At 42.3% G+C, this 24,158-nt stretch overlaps 1 long non-coding RNA gene across 1 annotated transcript; it reads left to right on the top strand.

The window, feature by feature from the left end:
• Window positions 1-4,110: 4,110 nt before the first annotated feature.
• On the top strand, window positions 4,111-6,542 carry LOC125541449. Its single transcript, XR_007297535.1, has 3 exons — window positions 4,111-4,600; window positions 4,686-4,881; window positions 5,756-6,542. It is a non-coding gene; the product is annotated as an uncharacterized LOC125541449 (long non-coding RNA).
• The last annotated feature ends 17,616 nt before the right edge of the window (window positions 6,543-24,158 follow it).

Here is a 24,158-nt window from a genome sequence, read left to right as displayed (position 1 = left end):
AGTGGTGCACTTGCTAATTCTATTTTCAGGGACTTAGTAATTTCACTAAGTCCTGGAGCCGTTTATCTCATGATGCCATATGTTCTTGTTGTTTCCTAGTGATTCGTGCCTCTTTTGAGGATGATCAGTAAGGGAGTTTTGTTAATATTGTAGTGCTCTATCCATCCATGTCTTTGTTTGAAATTATGGAGCACCCTAGCTTGGTCAATCGAGCTCTACTTTTGCTACTTTGCGAATCTAGGCAGATTGTCAACTTGTTTGCAATTTTGCTGGTGATGTTGTAGTTAATCTGTGCATGCTATGCTATTGTTCTTTCCATGTATAGCTTGCATTTTGTGCCTTCCTGATGGATGTATGCTTGTCTTGCCATGACTTGCACCGTAGTGAGTGCATCGAGCTCGTAAACATGCCTACTTGAGTTATATTTCTGCATGTGTCAGTTTTTCACCAAGTCTGAAAACTGATTATGTTTTTGCTATGTTCACGTGCTTGCAATTGTATTTTCTGATCCCTTTTGGCTCAAGGTCACTAAGAGACTTTTGTTAAGCTCTTTGAGTAGCTCCATGCCATGCTTTACTTTGCCATGATCAGATCCTGTAGCATGTAGTTTTGTTGCTCCGAAGAGGGCTACCTGATCTGAAATTCCAGACAAGTGTTAATTTCACTAAGTCTGAGGTCTGTTTGTCATATGCATTTTTGCCATGCTTGTTTGAACCTGTTAATGGATGAATTGGCCGTAGCTCAGTGCTAGACTTTTGTTAAGCATCTTGTGTGCATCTCTTCCATGTATTTTGTTGTCATGTTTGGGTGCTGTAGCATGTTCATCTCATTGCATTTAGATGGCTACTTGCTGTAAATCGCAGACCGGTGTCATATTTGAATCGCTTGCCATTTCCAAACCATAACTCCGATTCCGGCGTTCTTTATATCGTTTTCAAGCGATTTCATCTCATATTTCCAGTGGCACACTTGGATTTCCAAGTTGAGGCTAGGTTCATGCTTTCCTTGTCAATTCTTGCATATGCATCGCATCCCGCATCTCGCATATCATATCATGTTCATGTGTTGGTTGTTTACTATGTCGTGTGCTTATTTTCCGGTGTTTGCTTCTTCGGGTTGGTACGTGCGTTTGTCTTCTTCATGGACTCGTTCTTCTTCCTTGCGGGACTTCAGGCAAGATGATCATACCCTCGAAATCACTTCTATCTATGCTTGCTAGATGCTCGCTCTTTTGCTATGCCTATGCTGCGATACCTACCACTTGCTTTTCATGCCTCCTATATTGCTGAACAAAGCCTCTAACCCACCTTTTCCTAGCAAACCGTTGATTGGCTATGTTACCGCTTTGCTCAGCCCCTCTTATAGCGTTGCTAGTTGCAGGTGAAGATTGGAGCCCGTTCCTTGTTGGAACATGTTTACTTGTTGGGATATCACAATATATCTTATTTAATTAATGCATCTATATACTTGGTAAAGGGTGGAAGGCTCGGCCTTATGCCTGGTGTTTTGTTCCACTCTTGCCGCCCTAGTTTCCGTCATATCGGTGTTATCTTCCCGGATTTTGCGTTCCTTACGCGGTTGGGCTATAATGGGAGTAAAGCTCTTCCAGCAATGCCCAATATTGGTTTTACCATTTGGACTAACAACCTACCACCTTCCCTTGGGTTCTGCAGACTCAAGGGTCATCTTTATTCTAACCCCCCCGGGCCAGTGCTCCTCTGAGTGTTGGTCCGAACTGAGCTGCCTGCGGGGCCACCTCAGGGAAACTTGAGGGTTGGTTTTACTCGTAGCTAGTCTCATCTGAGTGTGCCCTGAGAAAGTGATATGTGCAGCTCCTATCGGGATTTGTCGGCACATTCGGGCGGTGTTGCTGGTTTAGTTTTACCATGTCGAAATGTCTTGATGTACCGGGATACCGAGTCTGATCGGAATGTCTCGGGAGGAGGTCTATTCCTTCGTTGACCGTGAGAGCTTGTCATGGGCTAAGTTGGGACACCCCTGCAGAGATTGAACTTTTGAAAACTGTGCCCGCGGTTATGGGCAGATGGGAATTTGTTAACGTCCGGTTGTAGATAACTTGAACCTTAACTTATTTAAAAATGAGTCAACTGCGTGTGTAACCGTGATGGTCTCTTTCCGGCGGAGTCCGGGAAGTGAACACGGTTGTTGGAGTTATGCTTGACGTAGGTTGTCATAGGATCACTTCTTGATCATACTTTTATCGACCGTGCTTTGGCTTCTCTTCTCGCTCTCATTTGCGTATGTTAGCCACCATATATGCTAGTCGCTTGCTGCAGCTCCACCTCATACCTTTACCTTACCCATAAGCTTAAATAGTCTTGATCGCGAGGGTGCGAGATTGCTGAGTCCCTGTGGCTCACAGATACTTCCAAAACCAGCTTGCAGGTGCCGATGAGTCCGTGCAGATGTCGCAACCAAGCTCTGGAGGAGCTCGATGAAGATCTTATCCTTTGTGTCGTTTCGTTCTAGTTGATCAGTAGTGGAGCCCAGTTGGGGTCGATCGGGGACCTTTGTCGCATTTGGGGTTCTTCTTTTATTTTGGTTCCGTAGTCGGACCTTGATTGTATTTGGTTGATGTAATGCTTTATTCATGTAATTGCGTGAAGTGGCGATTGTAAGCCGACTATGTATCTTTTTCCCTTTATGTATTACATGGGTTGTGTGAAGATTACCTCACTTGCGACATTGCTTTCAATGCGGTTATGCCTCTAAGTCGTGCTTCGACACGTGGGAGATATAGCCGCATCGAGGGCGTTACACCCCCATACCGGAGACTCTTATTATATACTTTCCTATGTGTGATTGGTAAACCGGAGAGACTTGAATCCTAAGAAGAGTGTCGTTGCACAAGCCTAAAACCATAGAATGGTAAGACGTATTACCCTTATAGATAGGCTCTCATGCCTAACGTAGATGGTATGGTAAGGAAGGAACATGAAGGAGTTCTATCAGAAGCTTTCGACCACCATGAGAGTCTCGGTAGTAGTTTTGGTGTCTATGGATTATGAGAAAGACTTTTTATTTTGAGGAAAGCCCAGTTCTAAACCACAGAAACTCGAGGAAGAACCATCATGGAATTAAGAAATTATGGAACCCCCACAAGTTTGTTTTTAAGGGTGGTAGTTTCCGAACACCCTGGAATGATAATTGGGTCATACGACAGATCGTTGAGGACTCAAGAATGGTGCCAAGAGTCTCAGACACAGGAATGTTAACTAGAAGGCAAGACTTATATATAACAGAAGATGTTCCCTCAGGACAAGTAGCGAAAAGGATAAACCACAAACCTGCAGCTGCTATGACCAAACCCCGGGGAAGTAACCCAAGGAACCCAAACCCTAACCTATTTCTTGCTAGCCCCTGCAAATCTCGAGGACGAGATTTCTTTTAAGGGTGGTAGTTTGTAACATCCCAAAAATTTCCAAATTTTGGAATGTTAATAATAAGATATTATTGAGTGAATTGCTATGATTTTCATGGGAAATTAAAACCTTTTGATTCTTGTTTCAAATATTTCATTCAATTGTTTTTCTTTTGGACACCTATGAAATATTTTGAAACCACAAATAAAAATAGAGTGGGAATAAAATGACTTTCTCAAAATGTGGCGAATAAATATTTCATTTGAAGTTCTTCGAATTTGGATTTCTATTTGAAGATGGATCTTATTTGGAGTTATAGTGTCATATAAATATTTCCAAATTACTAAATAAATAAAAACAATGAGAGGAGATAATATGACTTATCCAAAAATATGATTGGAAGTATTTAATATTTCTTCTTTGGAATTTTGGCATTCATAAGATACTAAGAACTATGTTGGTAAAATTATGAAGCCCATAGTGCATTATCGAAACATGTACGTACACAAAATTATTGCTTATTTATTTATGAAACCACTTTTTCTAAGCTAGAAGTAATCAATCAGAATATGTGAACATTTTTCTCAGATCTAACTAATGATTCTGAGAGAGCGAGCCATTTATTCATTGATTATCTAGTCTAATATTGTTATTAGTTATGCTTTCTCTCTATCAGCCCATCTAGCCCATCCATCTCTTCTATTGCTTTTTTTGTTTTTTTTGTTTTCCCTTGGGCCACCTTTCCCACTAAGGCCCATCTCTCTTTCACTTAGCGCAGGCCCATGCGCTGGTCTTCGTCTACCTGTCTGTTCGTTCAATCTTCAGGAACACATAGAGACTGTCATGGCACCTCCACCTCTTCCTCTCCCTCTAGTGCTAACCACAGACATCCTTCCGACTTTCCTCCAACACGAAAATTAAAGAGGAATGCAAGGAGAACTCATTCAGGAAATTAAAACCCAACATTATTGCGTTAATTGGATGCATGAAGCCGTGAAACGTACACGCATAAAACAACCATTAATGGCCACGTTGAGCCCCTTGATCTGCCTGTACCGACCTCCCCTGACCCTCTATATAATCTTAGGGCGTCACCCATATTCTCCTCATTCGAAACCCTCTCCTTCGGGAGCATATACCCCTGCCCATCGTCGTAAATTGCTCGCCGGAGTTGCTTGACACCGCGGCTGTTCGTGGAAGTTTCCGGCGAGTTCGAGGTGAAGCAGACATTCTAACTCTTCCATCCTTCATATCTCGATATTGCGCATCTTATGGACCCTGTTTTCTTTTGAAAACTCGCAGCCGGAGCACGAGTTCTTCGTTGTCCGCTTTCGGCCGGAGTTGCGCCCAACTCCGGTGACATCTAGCAGCCACCTGAAGGCGAACCAGGAGCCGACGTCGTGTTCTGGAGAATCACCCCGACTTCCTCTCCCTCGTTGCCGGAGATCACCGCATCACCTCACGTCCGAGCCGCCGCTGCCGGCCATCTCCATCTCCGGTGAGGCCAGCCTTCTTTCTCTGCTTAAGAAAAAACGAAACAGTATTAGCCTATAGAATTCTGCCACGTGGCGACTCTTTTTCTTACCTCGTTTCTTTTTCAGAAAATTAGCCCAACTTAGAAAAATCACATCTTTTAAACCGCTTGTCCAAATTTGACAAATAAGATATCCCTGGATAGCTGCAGACCTCTACTTTATTATAAAAATTATAAATCTCAGTTTTGCGCAAATTAAAATTTAGTTTTGTTTTAAATACGAATTTGAGTAATTTGCTATATATTTTAATCTGGAAACCAAATGGAAATGTTCCAATTACCAAAGTTGGCCCCTAGAACCATACCTTTATGTTAGGACCCATACCTTAATTTTCCAACCATGCTTAGTTCATATGTTAGCCTCTACACCATCAAATCACTTTCCTTACTCATAATTTAACATCTTCGACCAATTACATTTTATGCTTAGGTAAATTTCTTAGATTGATCCCTAGAAATCTTTGTGGTCATATGTTACTACCACAAAAATTTGGAGTTAGTAAATTATTAGTTGTAACTCCCTAAACTCATAACTTTCAATTCCCATAGTCGACCACAAGTCTAATATTCTAAATAGTTTCTTTATGAAAATTTGGTTATCAAAACTTGTCTCTGAATCACTCTATATATTGACACCATGATCTTACCTTGAAAAAAAAAACTTGGCCCACCCTAGAATAAAATCTATGACATATTCGCATCCAAAGAAACTTCTTATCTCAACCATAGCCACGACATGGTAATTATCCCACGAATGTATTTATATTGTTAATTTGAATCTTTCATTTCGATCTTCATCTGGATTTGTTGTGTGTTGAAGTATTTTTTTTATCGTTAGATATACCGTAAAATGAAGGAGTGACGATAACAAGTAAAGAATCAACTTCAAGACACAGGCAAGTTGCAATTTGATCATGCCCTGACCTATATTTTCATATTATGCATATATCTTTGAATTTAAATACTATGCATGTTTTACAAAAGTTTTGCAAAATATTATTACTATCTAGAGCCTTAGGTTCAAGACTTACTATCATGCTTGGCCGCGCTTGCACAAATGGGTGGGTTGAAAATCAAACAAGTTTTAAACAAATAAACTTGCCCTCTTTTGGGGCAATGTTTTGTGAAAACTTTTGAAAACCAAAACTATATACTATTTTACTTCTACTCCCTGGGCGGAATGGTATTGACGGGAGCGTCTACAAGTGATTGCGCCCATCGGGGTCTTGCAGTGAATGCGCTCGACTGGGGTCTTGCACACAGGTTTTTGGTGGGGATTGCCGTCCTGGGAAATGAGATCTTCCAAGTACAGTTTGATGTAGCTTCCAGTACAGCCACATGCTACTATGGGCTATGGCTTAGCTTAGTACTAACGGGAAACCCTACCCCAGGACCGCCATCGGAGAGAGGCCTTCGTGCCGAAGTTGCGGGCGGCTTGGTGGTATAGGGGGCTGTTACGGAAAGGCTTCGTCACAACCTCCTCCTAATCGTACACCCAAGTGTGTAACGATAAACGGGGTTGGTTGTGTCATGTGGGGAACGTGTACGACCTCTGCAGAGGGTTAAACCTAATCGATTAGCTGTGCCCTCGGTTACGGGCAATTTTGAGCAACTGAAGACATGGACTGAAGAAGAATCTCTCCTCTTTTTTCTAAAAAAAGTTGTTTTAAGGGTTAAAGTTGAGGAATGAGCACAATGAATGTGTCTCACTTCAACCTTATGGATGTTTTAAAACTACTTTGGAGAATGAGCACTGGTGCGTATATCCAAGTGTCTCACTCCTATCTTTTATACTAAAAAAATAAATTTCTATTTAAAACAAAGTTTACAAAATTTAGTATAGTAGAAAATTGGCTTTATGCAAAGGAACCCTCCACCAATACTTACCCTGCATATATAATCTGTTATACTCTCCTTTGCAACTTGCGAGTACATTCCACGTACTCATGTGCACCTGTCATGTGCAGATCTCAACAGATTAAGAGACGATAGGGTTATGGTCTACACTCAACGAGCCCAGTGGCGTTGATGGAGCCTAACTTAGTGACTACGTATTATTCCGCTGTAGTATCTGCTAGCTTGAGTTGTGCCTAAGGTATGATTTATATATATCTGGATCTACCGTTGTAGTAGAATGATGTATGTCTTACTGATATTTATTTTTGTTACTGTGTGTGCTAGCTATGATCCAGGGATAGCACAGTAAGCACAGAGACTTGGATTCTACCAAATCCGGGTCGTTACAGTGGCCCAGACCGACATTACATGACCGCGTTCATGAGACTGGTTCTACCGACGTGCTTCGCACACAGGTAGCTAGCGGGTGTTTGTTTCTCCAACTTTAGTTGAATCGAGTTTGACTACGCTTGGTCCTTGCACTACAAAAAATACACTTCCGTGATGATACATGTTTGTCATAGTAGGTCACGTTTTTTATCATGCATGTACATCCATGACGATTTTATGACAGAATCAAGATAGTCATACATGTGATGTCGTAGAAGTGTTCCATGACACTATCAAAATTATCATCACGGAAGTGTCCATTTCCATGACGATAAATGGCGCGTCATGGAAGTGCTTTCGTCAAGGGTGACCGACACATGGCATCCACCGTAACGGGTCGCCGTTAAGCTATCGAGTCCGGTTTTGGATTCGATAACCCGTTAACAGCCCGGACCAATGAGGATTTTCCATGTGTAAAATTCTCATTGGCCAGAGGAAACACATGTTGGCTCACCACTATGACAGATGTCATCCACTCACTGGATAGGAGGCGCCTATGATATGTCGACATGTGGCATGGCTCGACAGAGCCAATTCCGGTGAAAAGGCCGGCCCATTTGACTTGGTCAAAAGGTAACGGGCCGGCCCACGGGAAACCTGTTAATGGCCTATTTGTATATAGCCCATTTACGGCCCGTTACGGCCTATTGGAATTAAGCCTAGTACCTTCATCTGGGCCGTCCAATATGATTCCAGCCCGTTGTAACTTTTGGCGCATGTATGGCCCATGATGTCTTTTGGCCCATATGAGGCCCTTTGTAACTCTTGGCCTATTAACGACCCATGGTGAAACTGGCCCGTGATGAATAGTGCACCACTTTATACCCATTAACGGCCCATTATTCTATTGGGACATTTTCGACCCGTGTTAACTTTCGGCCTTCTAAGGGCCCATTTATCCTTGGGCTCATTTCCAGAATTCGATTACTTACGGTCCATTACAGGCCTGTTCAGCTTGTGGGCCAAATTCAGCCCGTGGTTACATTCGGCCTGCTTATGGCCCGTTAACACGTTGGGCTGCTTTCGTAGCGTCATCAATTACGACCTATTAACGACCTGTTATGGTCGGGCCATAAAATAGACGATTTCCACTCTAGCCCGTTTACGGCCCATTTTACGGTCCGTCATTGGTCCATGAATAGTACAGCCCAGGTTAAACGATTATACGACCTGTAGAAGGCCCATAGACGAGACGGCCCATAGAAGGCCCATGGATCCTACGACCCATGGAAGGCCCATGGATCATAAAGCTTGTGGAGGGCCATGGTCACTACGCAGGTAGCAGGACCATGGTCACAACAGTCCGTGTGTTGCCATGGTTATTGTGGCCTAGTTTATTGTGGCCACTAGAAAAACACGGAAAAAGAACTACAATGACTACGAGCAAACAACTAAACAAGACAATAAGGAAATAAATAAGCAAGGAACTAATGCTAGGCTATTACAGCTATTACACATATTACATCCACTAGGCATCAAAATTCGCCACCAGTGCAAATATAGGGAACAAAGCAGCATATTACATACACTGGCCATCTAAATTGGCCACCAGTGCAAATAAACGTGGCAGCAAAACAAGTCCGTAACTGAAACAACTTCAGAAGAGCTCAAGAAACGCTATCCTGGGTATCCACCATGCTGGCAATAAGATTATCAATCTTATTAGCTTTGTCCTGTTTGGCGCAAAAATCCTCCAACGCTTGTTGTTGCACCAGAAAGTATGCATCTAAATTCTCCAGGGACTTCCGCAGTCCTTCCACTTCTTGTCATAGAACAACTGATCGATGCCTTACAGCTTGTAGTTGAGACTCAAGAAACCGAACTGATTCAGACAGTGAGTTTGTATAGCTTGTGCAAGCGGTAGTGGCCAGTAACTCGAACACTAAACCAAGACATGACTTTGGGGTTGTCTCACTATCTTCAAGATAGTCTTCCTTAGCTGTTTTACTAGCTTTGTTGGAGACCAACAAGGATGTCTCACTATCCTGAACCTTACCTGCATTACTTCCTTTACCATTGCTTAATAAGGCACTCTTCCCCAATATTCTATCAGCATTCTAAAAGAAGAAACAAGCAGACACATAACAGGCTTAGCATGTACTAGTATATGAAACTCATTTCGGTGAACCAGTTCATTAGTAAGGTGGACAGGATTAAACTACCAAGTCTTCTATTGCCAAGTAGTACATAATAAAAGCATCACACAAACATAAATCTATGTCCTATGGTCACTGCATTGTCTTGCCAAATCAAAATACAGACACGGTTCAAATCATATTAGTTCAATACAAAGTAGCACCGAAAGAATACAAAGCATGGGAAACTAAATGGTACAACAAGATTTCAGATGGGTACCACGGGTCTACATGTACAACAACACTATTGGCTTTGTTGTGATGCTAGTAATGTGCATGATATGAGAAGTCAACTGTATACACAATTGAAATTGAAATCAACAGAGCTATTGATAAGAGCAAACCTGTTAAAGAAATAGGCATGAACATACCTGATGTGCCATTGGAGTTTCGATTGGATCCTTCAATCTAAAAATAAGTTTGTATGAGTAAATATAGTGATACAAGAGCAAAGCAGTATGCACGATAGCAATGGAATCTTAAATGAGAACAGTTGTTCTTCAGGTTTAATCACTTGTTCTACATGAACAGAGTATAGTAAGACGCAAGCATATAGTACTTAAAAATAGAAAATGAGCTCATAGACCTTACCACATTCTTGGTTCGGGACCAGTACAGGACAAGGTGTTCCCAGTCATCGTCCAGTAAATTTGTCTCAGGAGAACGTGAGGGAATTTGATGAGTTTCTTTGCCAGTGAAGTGCGTTTTCTTCAGGTAATTCGGATACTGCCACCAAGCATTCTTGAAGATAGCAGAGGTATTAGCATAGGTTACCTATAGAGAAAAATGGGAAAATTTGTTGTATTATAACCATCATGGAGGTAGAATGTATGGGACAAAGCAAAGTAATTGCCATGAATAACATTACGTACACATAAATCCTAGACAAACACATGCAAATGGCATTTTCCTTCATCTTTAGTATAATATTTCCATGATGGGAAGATAAGCACATAGGATTTAACAACATCAAATGCGATAGATGCTAAACTTGTTGGGGAACATAGTAATTTCAAAAAAATTCCTACGCACACGCAAGATCATGGTGATGCATAGCAACGAGAGGGGAGAGTGTTGTCTACGTACCCTCGTAGACCGTTCGTGGAAGCGTTATATCAAAGAGCGGTTGATGTAGTCGTACGTCTTCATGATCCGACCGATCCAAGTACCGAAAGCACAGCACCTCCGAGTTCTGCGCACGTTCGGCTCGGTGACATCCTCGCCTTCTCGATCCAGTAAGAGGGGCGAAGTAGTAGATGAGTTCCGGCAGCACGACGGCATGGTGACGGTGTTGGTGAAGAACAATCTTCGCAGGGCTTCGCCTAAGCACTATGAAAACTATGACGGGGGATAAACTAGAGGGGACGGGGTTGCCGACACACGGCTTGGTGTTTCTTGATGTGTCTTGGGTGCTAGTCCTGCCCCTCTATTTATATGTTGAGCCTTGGGGTCGAAACTTGGAGTAAAAGCCTCCACAAAGTCGGTTTCACCTGAAAGGCAAGTGTCCTTCTTGGACTCCAGGGCCAGACGCCACGGTTCCCGACGTCTGGACCCAGACGCCAGGGACCCTAGCGTCTGGCCCCTGGACTCCGCAAAACTTCCTTTTGCGCTTTCCAAAAACCTTGTGGGCTTTCCCCTTTGGCCCAAATAAAGTGTTCTCGTACCCAAACATTTCGGGAAACATCCGGAACCCCTTCCGGTGATTCAGAACCCTTCCGGTGACCAAACACTATTATCCCATATATCGAACTTTATCTCCGGACCATTTCGGAGTTCCTCGTCATGTCCGTGATCTCATCCCGGACTCCGAACAACATTCGGTCATCAACATACATAACTCATATAGTACTATATCGTCAACGAATGTTAAGCGTGCGGAACCCTACGGGTTCGAGAACTATGTAGACATGACCGAGACACCTCTCTGGTCAATAACCAATAGCGGACCTGGATGCCCATATTGGCTCCTACATATTCTAGCAAGATCTTTATCGGTCAGACCGCATAACAACATACGTTGTTCCCTTTGTCATCGGTATGTTACTTGCCCGAGATTCGATCGTCGGTATCTCAATACCTAGTTCAATCTCGTTACCGGCAAGTCTCTTTACTCGTTCATAATACATCATCCTGCAACTAACTCATTAGTTGCAATGCTTGCAAGGCTTAGGTGATGTGCATTACCGAGAGGGCCCAGAGATACCTCTCCGACAATCGGAGTGACAAATCCTAATCTCGAAATACGCCAACCCAACGATCTACCTTTGGAGACACCTGTAGAGCACCTTTATAATCACCCATTTACGTTGTGACGTTTGGTAGCACACAAAGTGTTCCTCCGGCACACGGGAGTTGCATAATCTCATAGTCATAGGAACATGTATAAGTCATGAAGAAAGCAATAGCAACATACTAAACGATCGGGTGCTAAGCTAATGGAATGGGTCATGTCAATCAGATCATTCATCTAATGATGTGATCCCGTTAATCAAATAACAACTCTTTGTCCAATGGTTAGGAAACATAACCATCTTTGATCAACGAGCTAGTCAAGTAGAGGCATACTAGTGACACTCTGTTTGTCTATGTATTCACACATGTATTATGTTTCCGGTTAATACAATTCTAGCATGAATAATAAACATTTATCATGATATAGAAATAAATAATAACTTTATTATTGCCTCTAGGGCATATTTCCTTCAGTCTCCCACTTGCACTAGAGTCAATAATCTAGTTCACATCGCCATGTGATTTAATACCAATAGTTCACATCACCATGTGATTAACACCCATAGTTCACATCGACATGTGACCAACACCCAAAGGGTTTACTAGAGTCAATAATCTAGTTCACATCGCTATGTGATTAACACCCAAAGAGTACTAAGGTGTGATCATGTTTTGCTTGTGAGAGAAGTTTAGTCAACGGGTCTGCCACATTCAGATCCGTACGTATTTTGCAAATTTCTATGTCAACAATGCTCTGCACAGAGCTACTCTAGCTAATTGCTCCCACTTTCAATATGTATCCAGATTGAGACTTAGAGTCATCTGGATCAGTGTCAAAACTTGCATCGACGTAACCCTTTACGACGAACCTTTTGTCACCTCCATAATCGAGAAACATATCCTTATTCCACTAAGGATAATTTTGACCAATGTCCAGTGATCTACTCCTAGATCACTATTGTACTCCCTTGCCAAACTCAGTGCAGGTTATACAATAGGTCTGGTACACAGCATGGCATACTTTATAGAACCTATGGCTGAGGCATAGGGAATGACTTTCATTCTCTCTCTATCTTCTGCCATGGTCGGGTTTTTGAGTCTTACTCAACTTCACACCCTGTAACACAGGCAAGAACTCCTTTTTTTGACTGTTCCATTTTGAACTACTTCAAAATCTTGTCAAGTTATGTACTCATTGAAAAATTTATCAAGCGTCTTGATCTATCTCTATAGATCTTGATGCTCAATATGTAAGCAGCTTCACCGAGGTCTTTCTTTGAAAAAATCCTTTCAAACATTCCTTTATCCTTTGCAGAATAATTCTACATTATCTCCGATCAACAATATGTCATTCACATAGAAATGCTGTAATGCTCCCACTCACTTTCTTGTAAATACAGGCTTCACCGCAAGTCTGTATAAAACTATATGCTTTGATCAACTTATCAAAACGTATATTCCAACTCCGAGATGCTTGCACCAGTCCATAGATGGATCGCTGGAGCTTGCATATTTTGTTAGTACCTTTAGGATTGACAAAACCTTCTGGTTGCATCATATACAACTCTTCTTTAATAAATCCATTAAGGAATGCAGTTTTGTTTATCCACTTGCCAGATTTCATAAAATGCGGAAATTGCTAACATGATTCGGACAGACTTAAGCATAGATACGAGTGAGAAACTCTCATCATAGTCAACACCTTGAACTTGTCGAAAACCTTTTTGCGATAATTCTAGCTTTGTAGATAGTAACACTACTATCAGCGTCCATCTTCCTCTTTAAGATCCATTTAATCTCAATGGCTCGCCGATCAATGGGCAAGTCAATCAAAGTCCATACTTTGTTCTCATACATGGATCTCATCTCAGATTTCATGGCCTCAAGCCATTTCGCGGAATCTGGGCTCATCATCGCTTCCTCATAGTTCGTAGGCTCGTCATGGTCAAGTAACATGACCTCTAGAACAGGATTACCGTACCACTCTGGTGCGGATATCACTCTGGTTTACCTATGAGGTTCGGTAGTAACTTGATCTGAAGTTACATGATCATCATCATTAGCTTCCTCACTAATTGGTGTAGTAGTCACAGGAATAGATTTCTGTGATGAACTACTTTCCAATAAGGGAGCAGGTACAATTACCTCATCAAGTTCTACTTTCCTCCCACTCACTTCTTTCGAGAGAAACTCCTTCTCTAGAAAGGATCCATTCTCAGCAACGAATATCTTGCCTTCGGATCTGTGATAGAAGGTGTACCCAACATTTTCTTTTGGGTATCCTATGAAGACGCACTTCTCCGATTTGGGTTTGAGCTTATCAGGTTGAAACTTTTTCACATAAGCATTGCAACTTCAAACTTTAAGAAACGACAACTTAGGTTTCTTGCCAAACCATAGTTCATACGGTGTCGTCTCAATGGATTTAGATGGTGCCCTATTTAACGTGAATGTAGCTGTCTCTAATGCATAACCCCAAAACGATAGCGGTAAATCAGTAAGAGACGTCATAGATCGCACCATATCAAATAAAGCACGATTACGACGTTCGGACACACCATTACACTGTGGTGTTCCAGGTGGTGTGAGTAGTGAAACTATTTCACATTGTTTTAACCGAAGGCCAAACTCGTAACTCAAATATTTTACTTCTGCGATCATATCGTAGAAACTTTTATTTTGTTACGATGATTCTCCACTTCACTCTGAAATTCTTTGAACTTTTCAAATGTTTCAGAGTTGTGTTTCATCAAGTAGATATACTCATATCTGCTCAAATCATCTGTGAAGATCAGAAAATAATGATACCTGCCGCGAGCTTCAATATTCATCGGACCACATACATCAGTATGCATGATTTCCAACAAATCTGTTGCTTGCTGCATTGTTCCGGAGAACGGAGTCTTAGTCATCTTGCCCATGAGGCATGGTTCGCAAGCATCAACTGATTCATAATCAAGTGATTCCAAAAGTCCATCAGCATGGAGTTTCTTCATGCACTTTACACCAATATGACCTAAACGGCAGTGCCACAAATAAGTTGCACTATCATTATTAAATTTGCATCTTTTGGTTTCAATATTATGAATATGTGTATCACTACGATCGAGATCCAATGAACCATTTTCATTGGGTGTGTAACCATATATGTAAACAGAACAATAATTTATTCTCTTACTTAAATGAATAACCATATTGCAATAAACATGATCAAATCATATTCATGCTCAATGCAAACACCAAATAACACTTATTTACGTTCAACACTAATCCCGAAAGTATAGGGAGTGTGCGATGATGATCATATCAATTTTGGAACCACTTCCAACACACATCGTCACTTCACCCTTAACTAGTCTCTGTTCATTCTGCAACTCCCGTTTCGAGTTACTACTCTTAGCAACTGAACCAGTATCAAATAACGGGGGGTTGCTGCGAACACTAGTAAAATACACATCAATAATCCGTATATCAAATATACCTTTGTTCACTGCCATCCTTCTTATCCGCCAAATACTTGGGGCAGTTCCGCTTTCAGTGACCAGTCCCTTTGCAGTAGAAGCACTTAGTCTCAGGCTTAGGACCAGACTTGGGCTTCTTCACTTGATCAGCAACTTGCTTGCCGTTCTTCTTGAAATTCCCCTACTTCCCTTTGTCCCTTTACTTGAAACTAGTGGTTTTACCATCAACACTTGATGCTTTTCTTGATTTCTACCTTCGTCGATTTCAGCATCACGAAGAGCTTGGGAATCGTTTCCGTTATCCCTTGCATATTATAGTTCATCACGAAGTTCTACTAACTTGGTGATGGTGACTAGAGAATTCTGTCAATCACTATTTTATCTGGAAGATTAACTCCCACTTGATTCAAGCGATTGTAGTACCCAGAAAATCTGAGCACATGCTCACTGCTTGAGCTATTCTCCTCCATGTTTTAGCTATAAAACTTGTTGGAGACTTCATATCTCTCAACTCGGTATTTACTTGAAATATTAGCTTCAACTCCTGGAACATCTCATATGGTTCATGACGTTCAAAACGTCTTTGAAGTCCCGATTCTAAGCCGTTTAAGCATGGTGCACTAAACTATCAAGTATTCATCATATTGAGCTAGCCAAACGTTCATAACGTCTGCATCTGCTCCTACAATAGGTTTGTCACCTAGCGGTGCATTAAGGATATAATTCTTCTGTGCATCAATGAGGATAATCCTCAGATCACGGATCCAATCCGCATCATTGCTACTAACATTTTTCAACATAGTTTTCTCTAGGAATATATAAAAATTAAACGGGGAGCAACATCACGAGCTATTGATCTACAACATAGATATGCTAATACTACCAGGACTAAATTCATGATAAACTAAAGTTCAATTAATCATATTACTTAAGAACTCCCACTTAGATAGACATCCCTCTAATCCTCTAAGTGATCACGTGATCCATATCAACTAAACCATGTCCGATCATCACGTGAGATGGAGTAGTTTCAATGGTGAACATCAATATGTTGATCATATCTACTATATGATTCACGCTCGACCTTTCGGTCTCAGTGTTCAGAGGCCATATTTGCATATGCTAGGCTCGTCAAGTTTAACCTGAGTATTCTGCGTGTGCAAAAACTGGCTTGCACCCGTTGTAGATGGACGTAGAGCTTATCACACCCGATCATCACGTGGTGTCTGGGCACGACGAACTTTGGCAATGGTGCATACTCAGGGAGAACACTTTTATCTTGAAATTTAGTGAGAGATCATCTTATAATGCTACCGCCAATCAAAGCAAGATAAGATGCATAAAAGATAAACATCTCATGCAATCAATATAAGTGATATGATATGGCCATCATCATCTTGTGCTTGTGATCTCCATCTCCGAAGCACCTTCATGATCACCATCATCACCGGCGCGACACCTTGATATCCATCGTAGCATCGTTGTCGTCTCGCCAATCTCATGCTTCCATGACTATCGCTACTGCTTAGTGATAAAGTAAAGCATTAAAGGGCGATTGCATTGTATACAATAAAGCGACAACCATATGGCTCCAGCCAGTTGCCGATAACTTGGTTACAAAACATGATCATCTCATACAATAAAATTTAGCATCATGTCTTGACCATATCACATCACAACATGCCCTGCAAAAACAAGTTAGACGTCCTCTACTTTGTTATTGCAAGTTTTACGTGGCTGCTACGGGCTTAGCAAGAACCGTTCTTACCTACGCATCAAAACCACAACGATAGTTTGTCAAGTTGGTGCTGTTTTAACCTTCGCAAGGACCGGGCATAGCCACACTCGGTTCAACTAAAGTTGGAGAAACTGACACCCGCCAGCCACCTGTGTGCAAAGCACGTCGGTAGAACCAGTCTTGCGTAAGCGTACGCGTAATGTCGGTCCGGGCCGCTTCATCCAACAATACCGTCGAACCAAAGTATGACATGCTGGTAAGCATTATGACTTATATCGCCCACAACTCACTTGTGTTCTACTCGTGCATATAACATCAACGCATGAAACCTGGCTCAGATGCCATGTTGGGGAACGTAGTAATTTCAAAAAATTTCCTACGCACACGCAGATCATGGTGATGCATAGCAACGAGAGGGGAGAGTGTTGTCTACGTACCCTCGTAGACCGTTCGTGGAAGCGTTATATCAACGCGGTTGATGTAGTCGTACGTCTTCACGATCCGACCGATCCAAGTACCGAAAGTACGGCACCTCCGAGTTCTGCACACGTTCGGCTCGGTGACGTCCTCGCCTTCTCGATCCAGCAAGAGGGGCGAAGTAGTAGATGAGTTCCGGCAGCACGACGGCGTGGTGACGGTGTTGGTGAAGAACAATCTCCGCACGGCTTTGCCTAAGCACTACGAAAACTATGATGGAGGATAAACTAGAGGGGACGGGGTTGCCGGCACACGGCTTGGTGTTTCTTGATGTATCTTTGGTGCTAGCCCTGCCCCTCTATTTATATGTTGAGCCTTGGGATCGAAACTTGGAGTAAAAGCCTTCACAAAGCCGGTTTCACCCGAAAGGCAAGAGTCCTTCTTGGACTCCAGGGCCAGACGCCAGTGTTCCCGGCGTCTGGACCCAGACGCCAGGGACCCTGGCGTCTAGCCCCTGGACTCTGCAAAACTTCCTTTTGCGCTTTCCAAAAACCTTGTGGGCTTTCCCCCTTTGGCCCAAATAAAGTGTTCTCGTACCCAAACATTTCGGGAAACATCCGGAACCCCTTCCGGTGATTTACGGAACCCTTCCGGTGACCAAACACTATTATCCCATATATCAAACTTTATCTCCGGACCATTCCGGAGTTCCTCGTCATGTCCGTGATCTCATCCCGGACTCCGAACAACATTCGGTCATCAACATACATAACTCATATAGTACTATATCGTCAACGAATGTTAAGCGTGCGGACCCTACGGGTTCGAGAACTATGTAGACATGACCGAGACACCTCTTTGGTCAATAACCAATAGCGGGACCTGGATGCCCATATTGGCTCCTACATATTCTACTAAGATCTTTATCGGTCAGACCGCATAACAACATACATTGTTCCCTTTGTCATCGGTATGTTACTTGCCCGAGATTCGATCGTCGACATCTCAATACCTAGTTCAATCTCATTACTGGCAAGTCTCTTTACTCATTCCATAATACATCATCTCGCAACTAACTCATTAGTTAAAATGCTTGCAAGGCTTAGGTGATGTGCATTACCGAGAGGGCCCAGAGATACCTCTCCGACAATCAGAGTGACAAATCCTAGTCTCGAAATACGCCAACCCAACAAGTACCTTCGAAGACACCTGTAGAGCACCTTTATAATCACCCAGTTACGTTGTGACGTTTGGTAGCACACAAAGTGTTCCTCCGGTAAACGGGAGTTGCATAATCTCATAGTCATAGGAACATGTATAAGTCATGAAGAAAGCAATAGCAACAAACTAAACGATCAAGTGCTAAGCTAACGGAATGGGTCAAGTCAATCACATCATTCTCCTAATGATGTGATCCCGTTAATTAAATGACAACTCATGTCTATGGTTAGGAAACATAACCATCTTTGATCAACGAGCTAGTCAAGTAGAGGCATACTAGTGACACTCTGTTTGTCTATGTATTCACACATGTATTATGTTTCCGGTTAATACAATTCTAGCATGAATAATAAACATTTATCATGATATAGAGGAAATAAATAATAACTTTATTATTGCCTCTAGGGCATATTTCCTTCAGTCTCCCACTTGCACTAGAGTCAATAATCTAGTTCACATCGCCATGTGATTTAATACCAATAGTTCACATCACCATGTGATTAACACCCATAGTTCACATCGACATGTGACCAACACCCAAAGGGTTTACTAGAGTCAATAATCTAGTTCACATCGCTATGTGATTAACACCCAAAGAGTATTAAGGTGTGATCATGTTTTGCTTGTGAGAGAAGTTTAGTCAACGGGTCTGCCACATTCAGATCCGTACGTATTTTGCAAATTTCTATGTCAACAATGCTCTGCACAGAGCTACTCTAGCTAATTGCTCCCACTTTCAATATGTATCCAGATTGAGACTTAGAGTCATCTGGATCAGTGTCAAAACTTGCATCGACGTAACCCTTTACGACGAACCTTTTGTCACCTCCATAATCGAGAAACATATCCTTATTCCACTAAGGATAATTTTGACCAATGTCCAGTGATCTACTCCTAGATCACTATTGTACTCCCTTGCCAAACTCAGTGCAGGTTATACAATAGGTCTGGTACACAGCATGGCATACTTTATAGAACCTATGGCTGAGGCATAGGGAATGACTTTCATTCTCTCTCTATCTTCTGCCATGGTCGGGTTTTTGAGTCTTACTCAACTTCACACCCTGTAACACAGGCAAGAACTCCTTTTTTTGACTGTTCCATTTTGAACTACTTCAAAATCTTGTCAAGTTATGTACTCATTGAAAAATTTATCAAGCGTCTTGATCTATCTCTATAGATCTTGATGCTCAATATGTAAGCAGCTTCACCGAGGTCTTTCTTTGAAAAAATCCTTTCAAACATTCCTTTATCCTTTGCAGAATAATTCTACATTATCTCCGATCAACAATATGTCATTCACATAGAAATGCTGTAATGCTCCCACTCACTTTCTTGTAAATACAGGCTTCACCGCAAGTCTGTATAAAACTATATGCTTTGATCAACTTATCAAAACGTATATTCCAACTCCGAGATGCTTGCACCAGTCCATAGATGGATCGCTGGAGCTTGCATATTTTGTTAGTACCTTTAGGATTGACAAAACCTTCTGGTTGCATCATATACAACTCTTCTTTAATAAATCCATTAAGGAATGCAGTTTTGTTTATCCACTTGCCAGATTTCATAAAATGCGGCAATTGCTAACATGATTCGGACAGACTTAAGCATAGATACGAGTGAGAAACTCTCATCATAGTCAACACCTTGAACTTGTCGAAAACCTTTTTGCGACAATTCTAGCTTTGTAGATAGTGACACTACTATCAGCGTCCGTCTTCCTCTTGAAGATCCATTTAATATCAATGGCTCGCCGATCAGTGGGCAAGTCAATCAAAGTCCATACTTTGTTCTCATACATGGATCTCATCTCAGATTTCATGGCCTCAAGCCATTTCGCGGAATCTGGGCTCATCATCGCTTCCTCATAGTTCGTAGGCTCGTCATGGTCAAGTAACATGACCTCTAGAACAGGATTACCGTACCACTCTGGTGCGGATATCACTCTGGTTTACCTATGAGGTTCGGTAGTAACTTGATCTGAAGTTACATGATCATCATCATTAGCTTCCTCACTAATTGGTGTAGTAGTCACAGGAATAGATTTGTGTGATGAACTACTTTCCAATAAGGGAGCATAATCATCTTTAATCAACTAGCTAGTCAAGTAGAGGCATACTAGTGACACTTTGTTTGTCTATGTATTCACACATGTATTATGTTTCCGGTTAATACAATTCTAGCATGAATAATAAACATTTATCATGATATAAGGAAATAAATAATAACTTTATTGTTTCCTCTAGGGCATATTTCCTTCAAAACTATGAATGGCTGGTTGTGCTTCCTCCACATGAATAGGTGTACTAACTGGTGGAGTTGGGGTTCGCTGTGGTAGTACTGTCCCTTTGGGCACTGGAGCTGCCTTACTAACTGCTTTTGTTTGGGAGCTCTATGGTGGAGATGGTGTTGTGTTAACAGGAAATGGGTTACTATCTGCTGGGGTTGGGGTTAGATTGGGTGAAGCTGGTTCTCTGTCCATCATAGTAGGGGTACAATCTGCGAGAGTCTGGGTTATGTGTGGTAGGGCTGGTTCTCGTGCATGTAGAACCGGGGTGCTATCTCCACCAAGAGGTAGCACTGTTTTATTTGAAGACCATGTTTTTACTCTGCTAGATACTCGCATCACCCACTCCAGTTCAAATGGCCGATAAATAGGAAATGTAGTTGAATGTAAAAACATTGTACAAGAGACAGATGCAATAGATAGTGTGGAAAAAAGAGGGCATGAAATAGTTGACATGTATATTGTTTAACCAAAATGGATATCATGACACAATTTCACATATATGATGTCTATCTAAACTGGATAGCATAACATAACATAATTCAAAGATATGATGAATAACTAAATAGGATCGCATGACTTAATTCACAGACATGTTATCTAAGTAATCAGGATTGCATGATTTAATTCACATATGTAATTTACATGCTAAACATAGGGAATTCGATATGATGTCCGAACTAAGAATATGGTGTTGAATATTGTGTATATGATGTCTAAACTATGCAATGCAAGACACCATATGCATGATATGAGCAGTATAACCGTGCCAAGTTAGAGCATACACCTCGGTGGGGGAATAGGATTGGTCATCTGTCTCTGAATCCATCTCTGAGGAGCTATCGGGACCCAACAAGAGATCTGCTTCGACAGGTAGCACTGTCTGCTCTGAAGGCCTTGTTTTCACTCCAGAATTTTCCATCTCCCACCCAAATGGATGATTCACAGGAAGATTAGTTTAATGTACAAACATTGTTGACAAATGGAAATGTAATGAAGAAAAAGATGGGTAAGATATCATTCAAATATATGATGCCTGGTTAAACAAGATGACATTTCACATTTCACATATATTATGGCGGGCTAAAAGACATGAGACTGCATAATTCCCATCTATGATATAGAAACTAAACAAGTGGCATTACAGAACATGTCTAAACTAAGCAGATGACATATATAATGTCAAAATTAGGCATTATAAGGCAACATATGCATGATATGACTAACATCATCATGCCAAGGTAGAGCAAACACCTTGGGGGTAAATAGGAGTGGTCAGCTGCGTCTAAATCCGCCTCAGAACATATATCTTCCTCTGAATTACAATCTGGAGAGGGGGGAGGGTTTGCCATTGAACCCACCATGGAGTGATGTCTGCATGACATTGTATTGCCGCGCAAAACTCTTCTCTTTTTCTCTACATGTTCAGCATGACTGTATACAATATCTGACATGCATACGAAAAAATATGGTGAGATTATGTAAGGAGAGCATGCAGAAATCTAGAGTGATGGTAACAACCACTGGATGGATCCAAAAATAATGATAGCAGGCTGATGATTGCTTTAATTTAATAAAAAGACAGATGATGATTGCTTTACTATTTGTTTCCCACCCAAGATGAACAACATAGGCATACCCTAGGTGAACCAGATATTAGACAGAGATACTATTCATTGTTGCCTCGATATATGCCCCACAACTAATTTAGAACTCAAGTTAGAACATTAATTTGGACCTGACTTGGAGTCTAAGAGGTGAACAGGACGATAAATTAGCAGGTAATATTAAGCAATGCATAACATAAGCAGAAACAAAAGAGTGCGACCTCTCTTGTGGACCCGTGTACTCCTCAGGTTCATCTGCTGAGTCGATGATGGTGATGCCGTTGCGGTGGGTGCTGGCGGCAGGGAAGGAGATCTGAGGCGGCGAAAGACGGCCAGGAGTCGTGATGTCTGGTTTGGTGGATGATTTTGTTGATGGAGCAGCTCAGGTGAGGTGGACGACGTCGCGATAGGAGCAGGACAAACCACACAATGTTTCCTTCGACACCTACCTGTAACTGAAGTAATTCTGTAAGGGCTCATTTGGCTTGCATGATTCTAAAAACGCAGGGATAGGAAAAACACCGGAATAGGATTGGAATGCACATGGTAAACAGAGCATTTGTAAACATAGGATTTATGTCAACTTGGGTGTTTGGCTCACAGGAATTGAAAGAGCAGAGGAATGCAAATAAACATGGCCAAAATAAAGTGAAACCATATGAAAGCATGTACAGTTAGAATGTTATTCTGCCACTAATGCACTTGGTCTTGTTTCATGCATAGGATTTTGAAAAGTAGGTCCAGGTGGATGTTTTGCTCCATTCCATTCAACAAAATGAATGAATAATTGAATATAGAGTGCCATAGGAAAATTTCCTATTGCTATGTTTTTCCGTTGAACCAAAAACAAGTGTACAACCTCTTTGCCGAAGCCGTGCCGACCTCAGCATCATTGGGTTGGTTGCTGAAGAAGTTGAGGCAGAGGTGGCTATCGGAGGTGTGGACGAAGATCTGAGGAATCTGTAGACGGCATCCATGGCACTCCTTTGTTGTGATGGATCGTTCTGTCGTTGGAGCAGCTTCGATGAGCCGTAAGACGTCAAGGCTGAAGCAGCACAAGACATACATCGTTAATCTCAAGTGGGATTCTAATAGCATCTCCAATAGATGATGTAAAATACATTACCAAAAAGTGATAGATGTAAAATTTACATCACCAAAAACTATCTGACTACAACAAATGAGGTAAAAACTGTTGACTCTAAACTTAACTGTTGAAACTGTAATTTAATGTGGAATCTGAATGTTACTGTCGAAACTGACCGCAATGGTAGCAGAGAGGAACTTGACATGTAGTTTAGGGAGGGCCTGCAGTTGATCTTCAACCTGCACCCCCCTGAGCCGCCAGCCACCACCGGCCGAACCGCCGGCCCCTGCGCCGCCTCGCCACCTCACCGCCCTGAAACAACTCCCCACCGCCGGTCCGCCGCTGGCCCGCCGCCTCGAAACAACTCCCCACCGCCAGTTCGCCGCCGCCCTGACTAGTCCTCTAGCCCCCCCGCCCCACCACCGCGCCCCCACCGCCGGCGACCACCGCCCCTACCCTGAACCCTAAGATAGATAGTGGGGTACCTCTCCAGCGAGCCCCCCACCCCGCTGCGGGTGGTTCTTCCTTAACTCTGGCGAGCCCCTCCCCCTGAAAATCGACTAACCCAAAAGTCGATTCAGTCGACTGAAGTGTAGCTAAATCGGAGCAGAGCAGTAGCATGAGCAAGGGGGAGAGCAGCTGCAGCAGCGCAAGCGAGCGAGAGCCGGAGCAACAGCAGCAGCGCAAGCAAGCGAGCGAGCTAGAGCCGGAGCAACAACAGCAGATCCGGCTGGTATGGACACCGCCGCCGAAGGGGCCTCGCACTG

This window comes from Triticum urartu, chromosome 2 (genome assembly GCF_003073215.2).
Source record: "Triticum urartu cultivar G1812 chromosome 2, Tu2.1, whole genome shotgun sequence".
NCBI lineage: Eukaryota > Viridiplantae > Streptophyta > Magnoliopsida > Poales > Poaceae > Triticum > Triticum urartu.
The sequence above is the reverse complement of the archived record's forward strand: the minus strand, read 5'-3'. Positions and strand labels throughout refer to the sequence as shown.